This window comes from Siphateles boraxobius, unplaced genomic scaffold, assembly GCF_051911475.1.
Source record: "Siphateles boraxobius isolate OS27281-9 unplaced genomic scaffold, OSU_SipBor_1 8, whole genome shotgun sequence".
In the NCBI taxonomy this organism is placed as follows: Eukaryota; Metazoa; Chordata; class Actinopteri; order Cypriniformes; family Leuciscidae; genus Siphateles; species Siphateles boraxobius.
In genome coordinates, this window is record NW_027509208.1 from 26090314 (window position 1) to 26106922 (window position 16609).

General features: G+C 36.2%; 1 long non-coding RNA gene across 1 annotated transcript; it reads left to right on the forward strand.

Annotated features, from left to right (window-relative positions):
- The first annotated feature begins 945 nt into the window (after window positions 1–945).
- Window positions 946–2013, forward strand: LOC143729251 (uncharacterized). Its single transcript, XR_013199961.1, has 3 exons — window positions 946–1025; window positions 1709–1775; window positions 1860–2013. It is a non-coding gene; the product is annotated as an uncharacterized LOC143729251 (long non-coding RNA).
- Window positions 2014–16609: the final 14596 nt, after the last annotated feature.

A 16609-nucleotide genomic window follows, 5' to 3' on the forward strand; every position in this document is an offset into this window, starting at 1 on the left:
CCTTGCTTGTATCTCAAACAAAATGGATCTGTTGAACTCATTTCCACACATCAAAAACCTTTCTCTCAAACTCAACACTGGTCTTCCTGCCTCAGCTGCCTGTGAGCGTCTCTTCAGCTGTGCTGGACTGTTATTCACTGCAAAGCGGGCGAGGATGAACTCTACTAACTTTGAAAACCAACTGCTACTCAAACTTAACAAAGAGTTCATAGTGTAAGGATGGACACACAAATAAACTGTAAAGATATACAGAAGGGCAGGGCAAAAAAAAAAAAAAAAAAAGTACCATGTTGTTCATTTGACGTTTTGTTATTCTGTTATCTGAAAATGGCACAGTTTTGTCTTAAAATACTTGAAGGTCCCTGACCCAATTTAGATTTAAAGTTTTGTAGTAAGTCTGTCATTTGTGTTTAAGAAAAGGATGCTCTACTGAATCCACACTTCATGCCATATTCAGTGGTTGTAGAATTGTTTAAAATTATTTATTGGATGATCTGCACTAAAATCACTCGTAGCTCCCTAAATAATTTAAATCGTTTTTTTTTTTTTTTTTTTTTTGTTATTGCACTTTAATTTGTAAAGGTGTTCCTTCAATTAAAAACAACTAGTTTGAGATTTATATTCCCTTGTCTTTTTTTAACTACACGAGAATCCCCCACCCCACCCCAGCTGTAAAAAAAAAAAAAAAAAAGTAACTTGGTAACTTTTACTCTGAGTACATTTTTAATGTGCTACTTTTTACTTTTACTTGAGTAGATTTTTAGACTGGTAACTTTACTTGTACTTCAGTAAAATTTCACTTAAGTAACAGTACTTTTACTTGAGTACAAAATTGTATTACTCTTTCCACCTCTGCTCTATTGGCTGTATAATGAACAGATGAACTGACAGATATTTTATGTAAACAGGCAAAATCTCTTCATCTGATGGTGGCCATGTGTTTTCGCCTATCATAACTGGTTTAACTCATGGCTCCTCCATTGACATCAACATGACTTCTGCCGAATCAAATGTACCGGCAAATTGTAAGTGTAATAAATCAGTTTTGCCTATGCGATGTATTAAATTAATCTTAATTAAGCAGTCCGAGTTAACTATTTGGGGTCAATTGGAAATTTACATTCTGATGTAACAGCGTCATGTACAAATTTGTCATGCTCCTGGATTATTTTACTATACTACATTACTATAGCCTTTTATTTATTGATGATTTTATCAAAGCCACGAATTAACTCAATTCATGGTTGCAATAATAAAATAAATGAACAATTGACAGATGAACTGACAGATATTTTATGTACACAGGCAAAATCTCTGCATCTGATGGTGACCATGTGTTTTCGCCTATCATAACTGGTTTATCTCATGGCTCCCCCTTTGAGATCAGCATGACTTCTGCCAAATCAAATGTAGCGGCAAATTGTAAGTGTGATGCATGAGAAACTATTAAAACAGTTTTTCGCCTATGTAATGTATAAAATTAATCTTAATTAAGCAGTCGGAGTTAACTATTTGGGACCAATTTTAAGGAAAGTTACATTCTGATCTAACAGCGTCATGTACAAATTTGAAATATTTTTGGTACTATTGAATCAGGTTTTGTAGAATTAGCCATGATGAATTCATCTCATCTGGTGTCATGCTCCTGGATTATTCAGAAATGTAACTATAGCCTTTTATTTTACGACACTTATTTATTTTACTACAGATTTTATCAAAGCCAAATACTGTCCAAAAGGGGCGACTGGGAAAGAAGAGAAACGGGTCAATACAAGGTTAGATTCAATCTTTATATTCTTTCCCCATTTTGCCTTCATTTTCCTTTTCCTGTTTTAATTTTTCAATTTTTATATTCTCAGATCATCAAGGGTTTCTGAAAGCAAACACCAGTCAGTTGGTTGAAAAAATGAAGAACATTGATCCAATCATTGACGATCTTGACTTGCACAATGGATCAGTTGCAAATGTGCGAGCGAATCCAACACGCCGGATGAAGATGAGGGAACTGCTGGACTGTGTGAATTGTGAAAGCATTGCCAAGGACCTGGTCACTGCTTTGCGCAAGCCCATCATCAAAATGTTTTAACATATCGTAAATTTCAATTGTTTGATAAATTATCTAACGATTATACCTAACTATCAACAGTTATATGTGAAACGAGCTCAGTCGCATTAGAGATGGATTTTGAACATTGTTATTGAACCGCATGTTTAACAGCTCTAGGGTTCTTAAATTGTTTACCGCGGTTTCATTTTGAACAACACTATCGTAACACTTATCGTATCGCCGGGTGTGATTGTAATGTTTTGTATGGTGTTTTTCTTTACACTTTCCCCCTGGATATCTGGTTCCTACAGTTAGCGGTAATGTTAGTCAACTCTATGTCTTCTCTTTGTTCATATACGACAGTATTCACATGAATTGGCGTGATTTAATAAAATGACGGTTTAAACCATCATCTTCGCTTGAGACATTTACATTATATTATACCATCCTAGTTTTAAATAGCGCTTAAATGTATATTTTACCCCTTTATGCGGCTACAGAATACCGCACAAGGATCTCTGAAATATTTTTTTTTGTGTAAAACATCTATGTAGATCTATGTATGTTTTTACAAATACACCAAAACAAAGAATGAAGACATCTTTCTATAAGTGTCCCTCAACATCTGTGCATACAACAAAACACAGTGCATCCGTGTACGATGATTTATCAGAAAATTACTTTTTTCTGAATAATCTCGCCAAGTGCGGGTGTTTGATAACTATTGAACAACCCTGAATTCGGTTACTCAATAAAAAAACTCAATAATGCGCTAAAGGTCTATAACTGAACTTTAACATCTTAATAGTTGGTAAAAGTTCACTTAAAGTCTGCGCAAAATAAAATACATCCTAGCTACTTTCTAAACAGAGTTTATCGCGATCCATTCACCCATCCATATGTTTTGAACTTTTAATGTTTAATCAAAATTTTGTTGGAAAACATATGGTGGATTTACTCAACTTTTTATGTCAATAGGTTCTGCATAGCGGTGTAATGTCGCATTTAATTAACATTGTTTATTTCCGTAAACTTAAGTTTATTACATAAGATTAATTCAATGCCATTTAGTTGAATCAGGTTAACATTCTTAATTTAGTCCAAAACTATTAAGTTCAAATAATCCAATTGTTTCGTTTATTTAGGGATTGTGTTCAACAACCTTTACAAATATATCTAATAAGATAACCTTTTACAAAATCTTTACTCGGTAAAGACTCTTATTGGTTTTGTCGCATCCAATGCATCCCCAAAGTAGTTGTTTTTATAATGATTAAAAGCGCTTTAATTAATATTATCATGGTCTACACTTTATGGTAAAACACTAACATATCAGAAACTCTTTTAAATATAAATATTAAAAAAAAATTATCTTGCTGTTAAAACACATAAATAACGTTTTATTTCAAATTGTACTGTTCCTAGTTTTCTATATTGCTATTTTAATTAAACTCATTTGTGTAATCTCGACTCAAATGGATAAAGTAAAATGTTTGAAAAGTATTGTGTTGATTTAACTCCATTTACTTAAGTACATTTTTTTTGTTTACTTAACTGAAACAGGTTCTTTCAACATGACTTTGAATGAGAAAACAAATACATCGGTGTTAAATGAAAAATATTTTTTAAATAAACTGAACAGTATCGTAAAATAATTTTCGGCTGAATTCTCTCGGACGATATGAAGGACATGGTTATTTACGGCGTCCTGATGACGACCCCCACCGTACACACCAGGGGAGCGAGGGCGGGGGCCCACAATCGCATGGGTTAATAAACTCTACACAGAGTTTCGACGTTTTCGACGAAACCCCGTTTCGACGCTACGGACGGATGCTTCAACGACGTCGGATTCGAAATCGTAAAAAAACGCGACTGCGGGGGTACTACAACATCTCATTGATCAAAAGTGGAAGGAATTGATCAGATGTTCCTGTTTGTCTGAGCATTTGGCATTTGTCAAAAACACAAGCTTCCGAGCGTTAAAGCACAAGGCCTGGACGATTGTGCTGCAAGGACTCGCTCAAGAGATTCCGGGGACTTTCACCAATCTACAGTTTCCTATTTGAAAATCTAGAAACCTCTGAGATGGCGACGCAAAAGCTGACGGAGAACAACTGCCCGTCGAGTTCCGGCGATGCGGGACACAAGTATCATCCGGTGTGTGAGTGCTCCACGGGGAAAGAGTGTCGTTTAAGGGCCACGCTAGACTCTATGTTTAAAGATCATTTTAGAGACCAGACGGTTTACTTTATGGACAGGATCATCGATGCTGCGTGTGTTAAGAAAACCGATTGTGAGCGGGACACCAAACGTGTCACAAATTTCAAAAAAGAAATGGATGTCATAAGAGGGTTGGTGGGGACATGGACCGATGTGACGCCCATGTTTTTTAACACCATAGAGCCGACAGGCGTAATCCTCAGAAAAGTTCTGGATGTGATGTGTGCATCTAGTCACGAATTCGCGGTCGATGAACTACTCGTTATGTTTACGTTTGTAACAGATCTCTGTGCGTTACTGGCATCAAAAAATGCCAAAACAGATCTTGGCGAAATAATTTAAGGCCTCGTCAACTATACCCTAGACCAAGACATGGTAGCGTGCCGAGACTTTCTATTCTGGTTGGATCACAAATAAATGGAGTTATTGTCTACTTTATGTTTATTTAATGTCGGTCTATCATCATTTTGTAAAGAAAAATACTGTTGAAATAAAAGATTGTACCGCTTAACTCATCATTCTTTGCGACCGTGTCGGAGCTTTGGAGTTTCACAATTTTATAATAAAATGGTATTATAAGTCTTGATTCTTGCGCATTAATAATTTAATGAATAAATGCTAGATGAGAATATTTCAGAGATCCTTGTGCGGTATTCTGTAGCCGCATAAAGGGGGTAAAATATAAATTTAAGCGCTATTTAAAACTAGGATGGTATAATATAATGTAAATGTCTCAAGCGAAGATGATGGTTTAAACCGTCATTTTATTAAATCACGCCAATTCATGCGAATACTGTCGTATATGAACAAAGAGAAGACATAGAGTTGACTAACATTACCGCTAACTGTAGGAACCAGATATCCAGGGGGAAAGTATAAAGAAAAACACCATACAAAACATTACAATCACACCCGGCGATACGATAAGTGTTACGATAGTGTAGTTCAAAATGAAACCGCGGTAAACAATTTAAGAACCCTAGAGCTGTTAAACATGTGGTTCAATAACAATGTTCAATATAAACAAGAATCCATCTCTAATGCGACTGAGCTCGTTTCACATATAACTGTTGATAGTTAGGTATAATCGTTAGATAATTTATCAAACAATTGAAATTTACGATATGTTAAAACATTTTGATGATGGGCTTGCGCAAAGCATTGACCAGGTCCTTGGCAATGCTTTCACAATTCACACAGTCCAGCAGTTCCCTCATCTTCATCCGGCGTGTTGGATTCGCTCGCACATTTGCAACTGATCCATTGTGCAAGTCAAGATCGTCAATGATTGGATCAATGTTCTTCATTTTTTCAACCAACTGACTGGTGTTTGCTTTAAGAAACCCTTGATGATCTGAGAATATAAAAATTGAAAAATTAAAACAGGAAAAGGAAAATGAAGGCAAAATGGGGAAAGAATATAAAGATTGAATCTAACCTTGTATTGACCCGTTTCTCTTCTTTCCCAGTCGCCCCTTTTGGACAGTATTTGGCTTTGATAAAATCTGTAGTAAAATAAATAAGTGTCGTAAAATAAAAGGCTATAGTTACATTTCTGAATAATCCAGGAGCATGACACCAGATGAGATAAATTCATCATGGCTAATTCTACAAAACCTGATTCAATAGTACCAAAAATATTTCAAATTTGTACATGACGCTGTTAGATCAGAATGTAACTTTCCTTAAAATTGGTCCCAAATAGTTAACTCCGACTGCTTAATTAAGATTAATTTTATACATTACATAGGCGAAAAACTGTTTTAATAGTTTCTCATGCATCACACTTACAATTTGCCGCTACATTTGATTTGGCAGAAGTCATGCTGATCTCAAAGGGGGAGCCATGAGTTAAACCAGTTATTATAGGCGAAAACACATGGTCACCATCAGATGCAGAGATTTTGCCTGTTTACATAAAATATCTGTCAGTTCATCTATCAATTGTTCATTTATTTTATTATTGCAACCATGAATTGAGTTAATTCGTGGCTTTGATAAAATCATCAGTAAATAAAAGGCTATAGTATTGTAGTATAGTAAAATAATCCAGGAGCATGACAAATTTGTACATGACGCTGTTACATCAGAATGTAAATTTCCAATTGACCCCAAATAGTTAACTCGGACTGCTTAATTAAGATTAATTTAATACATCGCATAGGCAAAACTGATTTATTACACTTACAATTTGCCGGTACATTTGATTCGGCAGAAGTCATGTTGATGTCAATGGAGGAGCCATGAGTTAAACCAGTTATGATAGGCGAAAACACATGGCCACCATCAGATGAAGAGATTTTGCCTGTTTACATAAAATATCTGTCAGTTCATCTGTTCATTATACAGCCAATAGAGTACCTGCCCCCTTTTTCACAGTCGCTGGTTACCGGAAGTGTTTTTACTTCCAGAAAACGCCTGTTGCACTCTATAATGTTTCTCATTAAAAATAAATATAAACCACACTAACATGTTACTTGGATGTCCGGTCGTCCTGCAGTGTTTGCTGTCTCTAGAGAGAGAGAGAAAAGGAAAGACCATGTTATTTTAAATGGAAAAAAATCATGCAATCATCCTATAGGCAGTAACGCAGTTCATTACAGTACAATGATGAAGTTTACAGTTCTTTTCCATTCAGGGGCGCATAATATCATAAATATTGAACCATCTGAAAGAAGACGCTGGACGGTCCCCAGCGTCAGAATGTATAACTAAATTATGAGAATGTGTATTGTGAAAAACGCTAGGCTATATAAATAGCTTTGACTTAACTTTTATATATTTTGGTTATCACATTGTGCCATTCATATTTATAGCTTACATTTTAAACAATTTTATCATGCAAAGTGCTAAAAGTTAAAATCAAAGACAAAATAAAAGAAGAATTAAAAAGTAGCCTACCGAAATTTAAAAAGTAAGTAACTGAAAAGGAATAAAATACAGATTAAATAATTAAATAGGCCTATGCAGATATAACCATGTCTGACAAATATAATCTAAATAATATTTAAAACATTTATTTTAAAGTCATTTATGGAAACCCCCCAGCGGCCAACTACAGTAAAATGTGATTGGATGGGGGAAATATATATATATATATATATATATATATATATATATATTTTTTTTCTTTTTTTTTTTTCTGAAACGTATATGACGTCAAAAACATTTGATATAGAACATATAACAATGTGTAAGAGCAACAAAGAATGCTATAACAGCAATAGCATGTTTAAAACACTAATGAATTATACCGTCTTTTCCTTATGTGTAAACAATCTTTCACTGTAGCATAAATGAATTATAAAGACAATACTCACTTTTAGACATGTCTTTTGATGAGGTGGTAAGAGGAGTGAGGGTGCAAAAGTTTTTGGTCCAGAAATGATTTGTCTTGGCTGTTTATAAAGAAGAGGCTGGGCAAAATACTCTTGGAAAACGTCAGAGCTGTGTGTCCACAATGTTCTTTCAGTAGGGAATGGAGTCCTCTCACAGCCGTAGCCATGAGGTCATCGTTAACATTTTTTATCACCTCTTGTTTTTTCAGGTTACACATGACAATAAATTACTGTAGCCGCTTTAGGACTAAGCTGTAAGCCTCCAAAATGGAGGAGGTCAAAGGGCATGCCTCCTGCTATATAGTATCATCAGCTCTCCCCAAAGTCTGTTCATGCAGCCTACAGACAAACTGTCGCATCAACAAATGCTAACATTTTAAAGTTCTACATATATATTTTGAGTAGATAACCGATAGTATATTCTCAGTAAAGGGGTTCAGCCTGTATGTTTCCACACTGATTAAGGATAGTTCGGGAGATACAAGAAAAGTAAAAAATGATATACACCTTATACGTGCAATAGATCATAGCTACCGTAGAAAAAGTAAGATCATGCTTTGAATTAAGATGAGTAAAATTAAATATGCTGTGTGATGGACCAAAAAAGGTACATCGCGTCTCTGAAAATGTACGGTGGTTTTCTAAATGATACAACGTAATCTAAATAAGAGCAATGTAGAATCCTGTGATTTCTTAAAAACAAAAACAACAACTACAAAAACAAAAAAACATTGTGACAAACTTTGACAACATGTTTCATGCGGCATGGACAAAAATGCTGTTTGAAATAATTTGTATAAGATCTAAGACACCAAAGTACAGTTTTTGCTTTAATTTTTGAACAGACGCTTTAGTAAAAATAATACCTTAGGTTAAATTTATGTAAAATCATTTATATCATACAGAAGTCTTCTAAGAAGATAAATAGTAGATACGATTTTAATAAAACGTTAAAGCTTTGATTTAAACAGTCTTTTAATTTTAAAAGATCTAATTTAAACTTTTAATATTTCAAATGAATTTAGTATGAATAAAACTCTGGAAAGCAGACTAACTTTACATATGCTATGACATTGGCACATCCCAGAGGCTCATCTGTCCTGTAACTCCTCTCGTCTCTGTGAGGGGGTCATGCATTCATTTCACCCTGTAGTTTATCACTGAAGGAATAAAAAAGGAATAAAATTTTGTTTATGACTTTGGACTGTTTTTATCATGGCATAAAGAACTACATCTTCAGCACTGTGGAAATGTAAGGTATTTTTATATTTATATACTTTTTTATTTATATATAAATTAATTTAGCTAAAACTATGTTTAAATAGTTTGAATTCATTTTAGTAACATACTTGTTAATATTCATTGAGTTATATACTTTATTTATAATCATTTAATTTAAAAATAGAGATTGGTTAATTTTATGGAGCCGGGTTAGTGTGTGAGTGAGTGCAAAACAGCTTAGAAATTATATTTAATTATTTATTTATTTTTATTTATTTATTTTGGAAAATGTAAAAATGCCTTTTTCTGTGATGGTCGTGTTTAGGTGTACGGGATACAGTACACAAATCATTATGGCTATGACTATATTAATAAACATTATACTTTAGAGCACCATTAAACAAAATCATTAAAAAGATAAATAGAAGATACGACTGTATTACAACATTTTATTAAGACTTTAAATAATTCATTGAATTGAATTTAAATCTTCTTTTATTTTTCTCACTGTCCCCAGCAATGCAGAGGGTCTCATGTAACACACACACACACACACACACACACACACACACACACACACACACACACGCACACAGACACGCATTCCTCCTCCACTCTAAATCACAGAGTGTCAAAACGCCGGTGTGGGAGAAAAATACTTTGGGATATTTTGTATCAAAACTTTAAACTTATTGCATCTTTATAAATACATTCATACGTTATATGGACAATAATGTGATGGGATTTACTTCTTCAATTCTCTGAATATGTAAGATGATTTTCTTTATTTTGTGTTCATCTAAAACAAAACTAATTGGTGCACTGTGTTTCAGTAAATTTAGAAAAGATGGTTATTTTTAAAATGAACGATATAATCATATCATTTATATACTTTTAAAGAACAGAATGTATTTCAACTCTACTTAGGGTGAAGATAATATATTTGTAAATGACTAAATGTAAATGTTATAACCGTTTCATATATACTTGTAAAGAACAGAACGTTTTCAACTTTAGTTAGTGTGAAAATATTATATTTGTAAATGACTAAATGTAAATTTTATAATTATTTCATTCATATACTTTTAAAGAACAGAATGTGTTTCAACTTTAGTTACTGGGAGATATTTTCTCACTTCCACCGTCCTCAGCAATCCCCTGTCCTCTGGAATATGGAGGGACATCCTGCGAAGCCGCGTGTCAAAGTTCAAACATAAAACCTTCACAACTTCCATTAAATCAAACCCTTATACCCACGAGGCCAGACACATGGCGGTGGATTTACTTCTTCAACCCAGGTGAAAATTTATTTATTTATTTTGTGTTTTGAAAAGATATTGTATTAACCATTTCATTTATATGCTTTTTAAAAGATCAATGTGTTTCAACTTTAGTGTAAGGGATAGAAGGTCAAAACTGTCACAAAAGAGACACTCCTCTCTTGAGATACGATTTTTTTTAATTGGAAAGCGTATCGGTAGGGTGAAGTGGCACTGTTATTTACCCAGCCTGCCACGTACAGCGGTACCGGCTCCTTTGAATCTTGCTACACAGTTGTTGTTTTTCAGGATATGCTCGCGACCATAAATTAGTATGAATCGTGAAAACAACAGGTGCTAAAGACGGTCCATGGATACATCTCCCAGTGTTGCAAGCACACACACTTAGCGCTTTGAGTGTCAACTTTGATCCAATTCTTCAGTACTCTGAAACGGTAAGCTGATTTTTATTTTTGTCATCGGTTCGTAAACTGCATGAAATACGTTATGATTTTATTTCTGATCATCCGTTCATACTGTATAGCTTCTTCAACAGTCTAAATGGAAGATGATTTTTATTTTTGGACTGCTATAATTGGAATATTTTTTATTTACAATGAATGATGCAAGCATTTTATTTATATACTTTTCAATGAACAATGTTGTTCAACTTTAGTTACTGGGAGATATTTTCTCACTTTCACTCCCCAGCAGGGGGTGCAGGAATAGGGTGGTGTCTCACTCACAGACAGACGCACACACATAGCGCGGAGACCATGCCTGTCATGCGCTGGTGTTTGAGAGACTGAGGGGGAGGGAGGGTGTCATGAAACACACACACACACACACACACAAACACACACACACACACACACACACACACACATTTGTAAATGACTAAAATTTATAACCATTTTAAAGGAGCAGCATGCTTTTCAACTTTAGTGTGTGAGATATGTAGCATTATTAGAAAAACGTTTTCTCACTATCCCCATTTATATAGCGTGCTCAGGAATGCCAGGATATCGGATGTCACTCACAGACAGATGCACACACACACAGTGCGGAGACTGTCAGATGCAAAAGGAGAGAATCACTCGGAGGAACTTTTTTTCACCATAGTGAAACGGTAAGATGATTTTACTTTTTGGACACCCCCATGTTTTATTCTAATCTATATGCGACATTAGAAAAATTATTTTCTCACTAACCCCGACACGGCTGGCATGGAGGGGATTTCCCACAGCAAGAAGTTATTTCCCCCCCGGGGTCAATAGGCTAAAATCAATGGGGCAAAGACAACTGTCAACTTGATATATCATACCCACAGATCAAAGTCAACTGTCAACTTGATCGATCGATAGGTCAAAGGTTAATCCCTACATTAAAGGACCTCCGGAACATCCTCCGGAATGTCAAAGGTTAATCCCTACATCAAAGGACCTCCGGAACAACCCCTCCGGAAGGTCAAAGGTTAATCCCTACATCAAAGGATCTCCGGAACACCCTCCGGAAGGTCAAAGGTTAGCCCCGCCCACCTGTCAATCATAGGGTCATAAATCATTTTGACATAAGCCGAATGGTATTACTACTCACAGGTTCACGTTTAAAGTCTGTTTAGAGAGAACGGTGTCGTCTTAGCGGCCCCTAATTTAATAACAAACTATCATTTAGACGGAAGTGAATCAATCAAACTAACTTTAGCTGGAAAAAACATTTTTCAAGAGCCACTATAAAACCAAACCAATCTCTGTTACCTTAAATTATATCTTTATCTCTGTAAAGCTGCTTTGAAACAATCTACATTGTTAAAAGCGCTATATAAATGAGGATGACTTGACTTGACTTGACTAAATTTCTTAGAGAATCAGACAAACAACACCTGTCCCTCTTCCTTCGGTTTTGTACCGGGTCAGATTTGTTCCTGGGAAAGAACATCACCATTGGCTTCACACATTTGGAAGGCTTTCAGAGACGACCCATTGCACACACATGTGGCAGCTATTACCTGGAGCTGCCTGTGAATTATGATAACTACCCAGAGTTTCGCCATGAAATGAACAAAGTGTTAGAGAGCAACATGTGGGTCATGGATATAGTACACTTAGTATAGACTTACTATTAGGAAGATTAAGCTTCAATTGAAGTTAAGCTTAAAGAACATAATTGAGGTCACAACAGGCTTTATTTCTTGAGGGTTTTTTTTCAAGGTGTTTTACATGTTCACATTTCCAAAGTTCCTGTTAGTATTCTCTCTGAGGCACAAGGTTTGAAAGGGTTTGAAAGGGTCAGTTACAAAGGTACTACCATCATTTATTTTGCCATGTATGTTGATAAAAAAAAAATCTATTTGAATGCACTTTACAACACTTTCCTTTTGTTTTTCTAGCATCACTGTTCTGGCATCCCTATAACACAAGTACAGTTTATTGTACAGTTTTTTTATTCTGCAATTTTGGAATTGTTATTTTGAGTCAATTAAACCATTCCCTGGTTAAACGTAACCTGTTTGTCTTCCCTACTGACTCTTATAATACAAATCTTAAAAGTTATGTCTTCAGCAACACATTTTTTTTGTTATGGGGCTCCAACTCCCTCTTAATTAGCTATTTAAGAGTTATGTACAAGTCCACTGCTGCAAACACATCATTTGTATGGTTCAAATCGTGCTCTGACATGAGATCAACACATACATTAAAAGTGTCTTCATCGCATGGAAAGTCCTTGAAAACACACTCTTCTAAACAGACTTGAACCTTCTCCAAACACACTGGATGCAGATGGTCTGTGGCTCCATATACATTAGACACTGCATACATGATGGATGGTCAGCCATATGGTGACCGTGTGTTGTGGACTGGTCATATTCTGTGGTTGTTCCAAGTGAAGACAATCTCATCAAGCTCTTCCTTTAAAGAAACATGTTTTGAAATAGAGTTAGTAGATGTCTGGGAAGCTGTATGTGTAGCAGTAGATGTCTGGGAAGCTGTATGTGTAGCAGGAGAATCACACAGAGCATGAATCATGGAACCAGGTAATCAAATCACAGAAAATGTGCAATTAAGTGGTTTAAGATATTTTACATTTTTGGTATGCATAATACATTATTAATACGATTTATTACATTAAAAATACACTGAATTTTGGTTCACCAAACATCCATTGACGTCCTCAATAATTTAATGTTTGACTTAAAGGGTTAGTTCACCCAAAAAATTTAAATTGTCATAATTTACTCATGTTGTTCCAAACCTGCATGGGTTTCTTTCCAAATAGTTGATGGACACCATTGACTTCCATATAGGAAAAGAAAATATAGAATTCAATGGCAACCATAAACTATTTGGTTACCGACATCCTTTGAAATATTTAATTTGGTGTTAAACAGAAGAAAGAAACTCACGCAGGAGTAGTATATATCCTACACCTTCTGTCAAAATGATTGATTGACAGGTGGGCGTGGCTATCCTTTGATCTTCCCCGCCCCTTCCGGTCCCTCCCCTTCCTGTCCCGCCCCTTGTCCCGCCCCTTTCGGTTCCTCCCCTTCCTGTTACCTTTGACCTAGTTCCGCCCCTTCCTGTTACCTTTGACCTAGTTTCCGCCCCTTCCGGTTACACTTTCTGTCAAAATGATGGATGGTTACCTTTGACCTAGTTCCGCCCCTTGCGGTTACACTTTCTGTCAAAATGATGGATGTGTGACAGTTAGTTTGATCGTTTGAAGTTCATTTGATCAAGAAAAGGGAGGTATTGGGCTTTGACGTTAACATAAGCTTTGATGTTACAGTTACAAAGTGATGTGACAGTTAGTTTGAGATGTATTGGCTTTGATGGTGACAGTTAGTTTGATTGTTTGAAGTTGGTGTTTAGTCACCGCCCCTGCATTCCTGAGCAGCAGCATGTATAAATGGGTCAGCCGTGAAAGTGATAAGAAAAAATGTTGGAAGTTTATCTGTTCTGTAAAAGAATATAAAATAAAACCTTACACAAAAAGTGTAAAATAAATTTAGAACTATTCACTGAAGCAAGCATTTCAGTTTAAATAAAATGGTGGAAGTTTATCTGATCTTTAAAAGAATATAAAATAAAACCTCACACAAAAAGTTTAAATAAAATGAAGTCACAAAAATATTGCAAACAATCCAATGTATGAATGATATCACACTGTCTCAAAAACATAGAGAGTGAGCGTCTATGTATGTGTGCCTTTGTCAAGGCAGTAAAAGGATGCGCCGAGTGCACTTATCTGTCTGTTTAGATGAAATAAAATAATCTTACATGTTTTTACAGAACTGAAGAAAAATCACACGCTAGAGCCGGATCTCTCTGAAATGTATCTCCAATTATAATTTTTTTGGCCCGTAACCATTAGGGATGCGTCTGTTCGACATGAAATACATGCTTTGTCTGTATGAGACGCAGGGCCGGCGCCACGGGGGGCCGTGAGGGGGCGACGCCCCCTCAACGGGACTCTCCCGCCCCCTCAGATCACCATGAATGTAAACGGGATTGTATTGATAGAATATGCTATTTTAAAATCACATTTGCCAATTACATTTTCACATTTTCTTGTTTTTGTGAATATTAAGCTGAATTAATAATATTTTAATTAAGGACAGTCTGTTAGACAAAGTCGAATTTTGATTGGTCGTTTGATTTTGCGTGCTCGCTCGCCCTAGCATTACGTTAAATTTCTCATACGGGAAAGATCACACGACGGCTACGGACTGTAGAACGGATATTCCATAATTTCAAGGTTGAATAATGCATATCGGGGGCAATCGGGAGAGTCGGCATAGGCGGAGGGTGAACCAACTCCAGGGTAAGGCTAAGATGTGCGCTTCCCCTGCATTTAAATAGTTTTCCTAACCATGTAGTTTTAACCAACGGCGCCTAGCAACAACTTAAGCGTCCCAGTATAAACGCTCCCGTTAACTCACTTGTTATTAGCGCAACTATACGTTTACAAACTGTTAATTTGAGCAAAAAAAACAAGCACTGTATGCCTGGCAGCCAATATAAATAAACATGGCCTTACCTAATGCAGCAAAATCCTGCGTTTAGACATGGCATCATGCGTTGATTATGCCCTCGTTGTTTAGTTTTGTGGTTATGTCACTCTCAATTAGAGCTTAGCTGCTAGATTCTCTACCCGAGCCCGAACTTGACCCGAACCGACGATATTTCCCGTCACTATCCTCGGGCCGGGCCGGGCCTTTGATCTAGAGACGTGCACTCCCAACGCAACAGAGTGCGGCGCGGGACTAGATTTGATGGCCGAGCGCGGGCGCGGGCGGTAATGCACATCACTCTGTGTGTGCGGGTTGCGGGAGAATAAAATGATTCGCGAATCACGGGACTCCCTCAAACTAGAAATATTTATGAATAAAACATATAAAAAGTAATACATTTTTATTCTTCTGTTGCAGAAAAGCAACAAGAACAACTATATGTGTGCTTTAACAAGCTTTAAAGTTAATGCTTTAGTAACAAATTTATCAGGAGCATTTATGCTGATGTCTGATGTGTATGATGGCGACAAGTAGTATTTGTATTTTGGAGGTACAGAAAAAAAGTCTATTTTTGGGCAGGAGCGGGATAAAACATTAATGTTGCGGGCGGGGGAAAGTAACTTAGAAAGTAGTTGAGAACGTCAGTAAATTTAGAGGAAATGTTGCTGATTTTTTAAACAAAATAGCTGACGTCTTTGTCTTGCCAAGGCTAATTTCATAGCTAGCAATTTTTATCCCTAAACAGGCTCGGGCTCATAATTACAGTTAATTTGCCGGGCCGGGCCGGGCTCGGACACAACGTGCAAATGAATGAGTATTTAAAGTGATAACAATTTAATAAAAACATTGCAATTTATAAATTATATTGCTTTCATTTATTTAAAAATTGTTTATCGAAAAAAATGCATAAATCCTGCATAAAATGAATAATCACGCGCATGAATTATCTCTGCGCGTGCGCACGCATGCAGTTTACGTCGTTTTCCACGGACCACAGCTGAGCCAGCCCAGTCGCGCTTATCATTTGGTTATGGAGTGGAGGAAACTGATCCTAGACCAGCAACGTGGCGCCGGCCCTGAGCATTTCTTTATAAAAGCAACTAGTAGAAGCAGTCAGGCTGCTTTTGAGGGAGAAAATTTCACTCGAATTGTATATTGCTATTCTCAAGTCCGTGGCCAGGGGAAGGCTAAGCCTTTTTAGCAAAAAGTTTTTTTTTCTCTCTCTCATCAAAATGTCTTATCGATCGTCTATAACAGTCTATATCAAGCAGGGACACGTTTGTGTGCATTTTATTTTGTGATTTCATTGTAACGAATAGAGTCTCCCGCAACAGCGATAGATTGAAACGCGCGTCAGTGTGAAAACTTCGCGAGCCACAAGACAACACTGTATCCGCTTCACTGATCGCAGCGGCAACGAGCACTTTGATCACTTGATTTAAAAAGCAACACATTTCAGCGCTAGAACAACTCTAATTTGACAAACGAACAAAATGAATCCTCTGCTAGT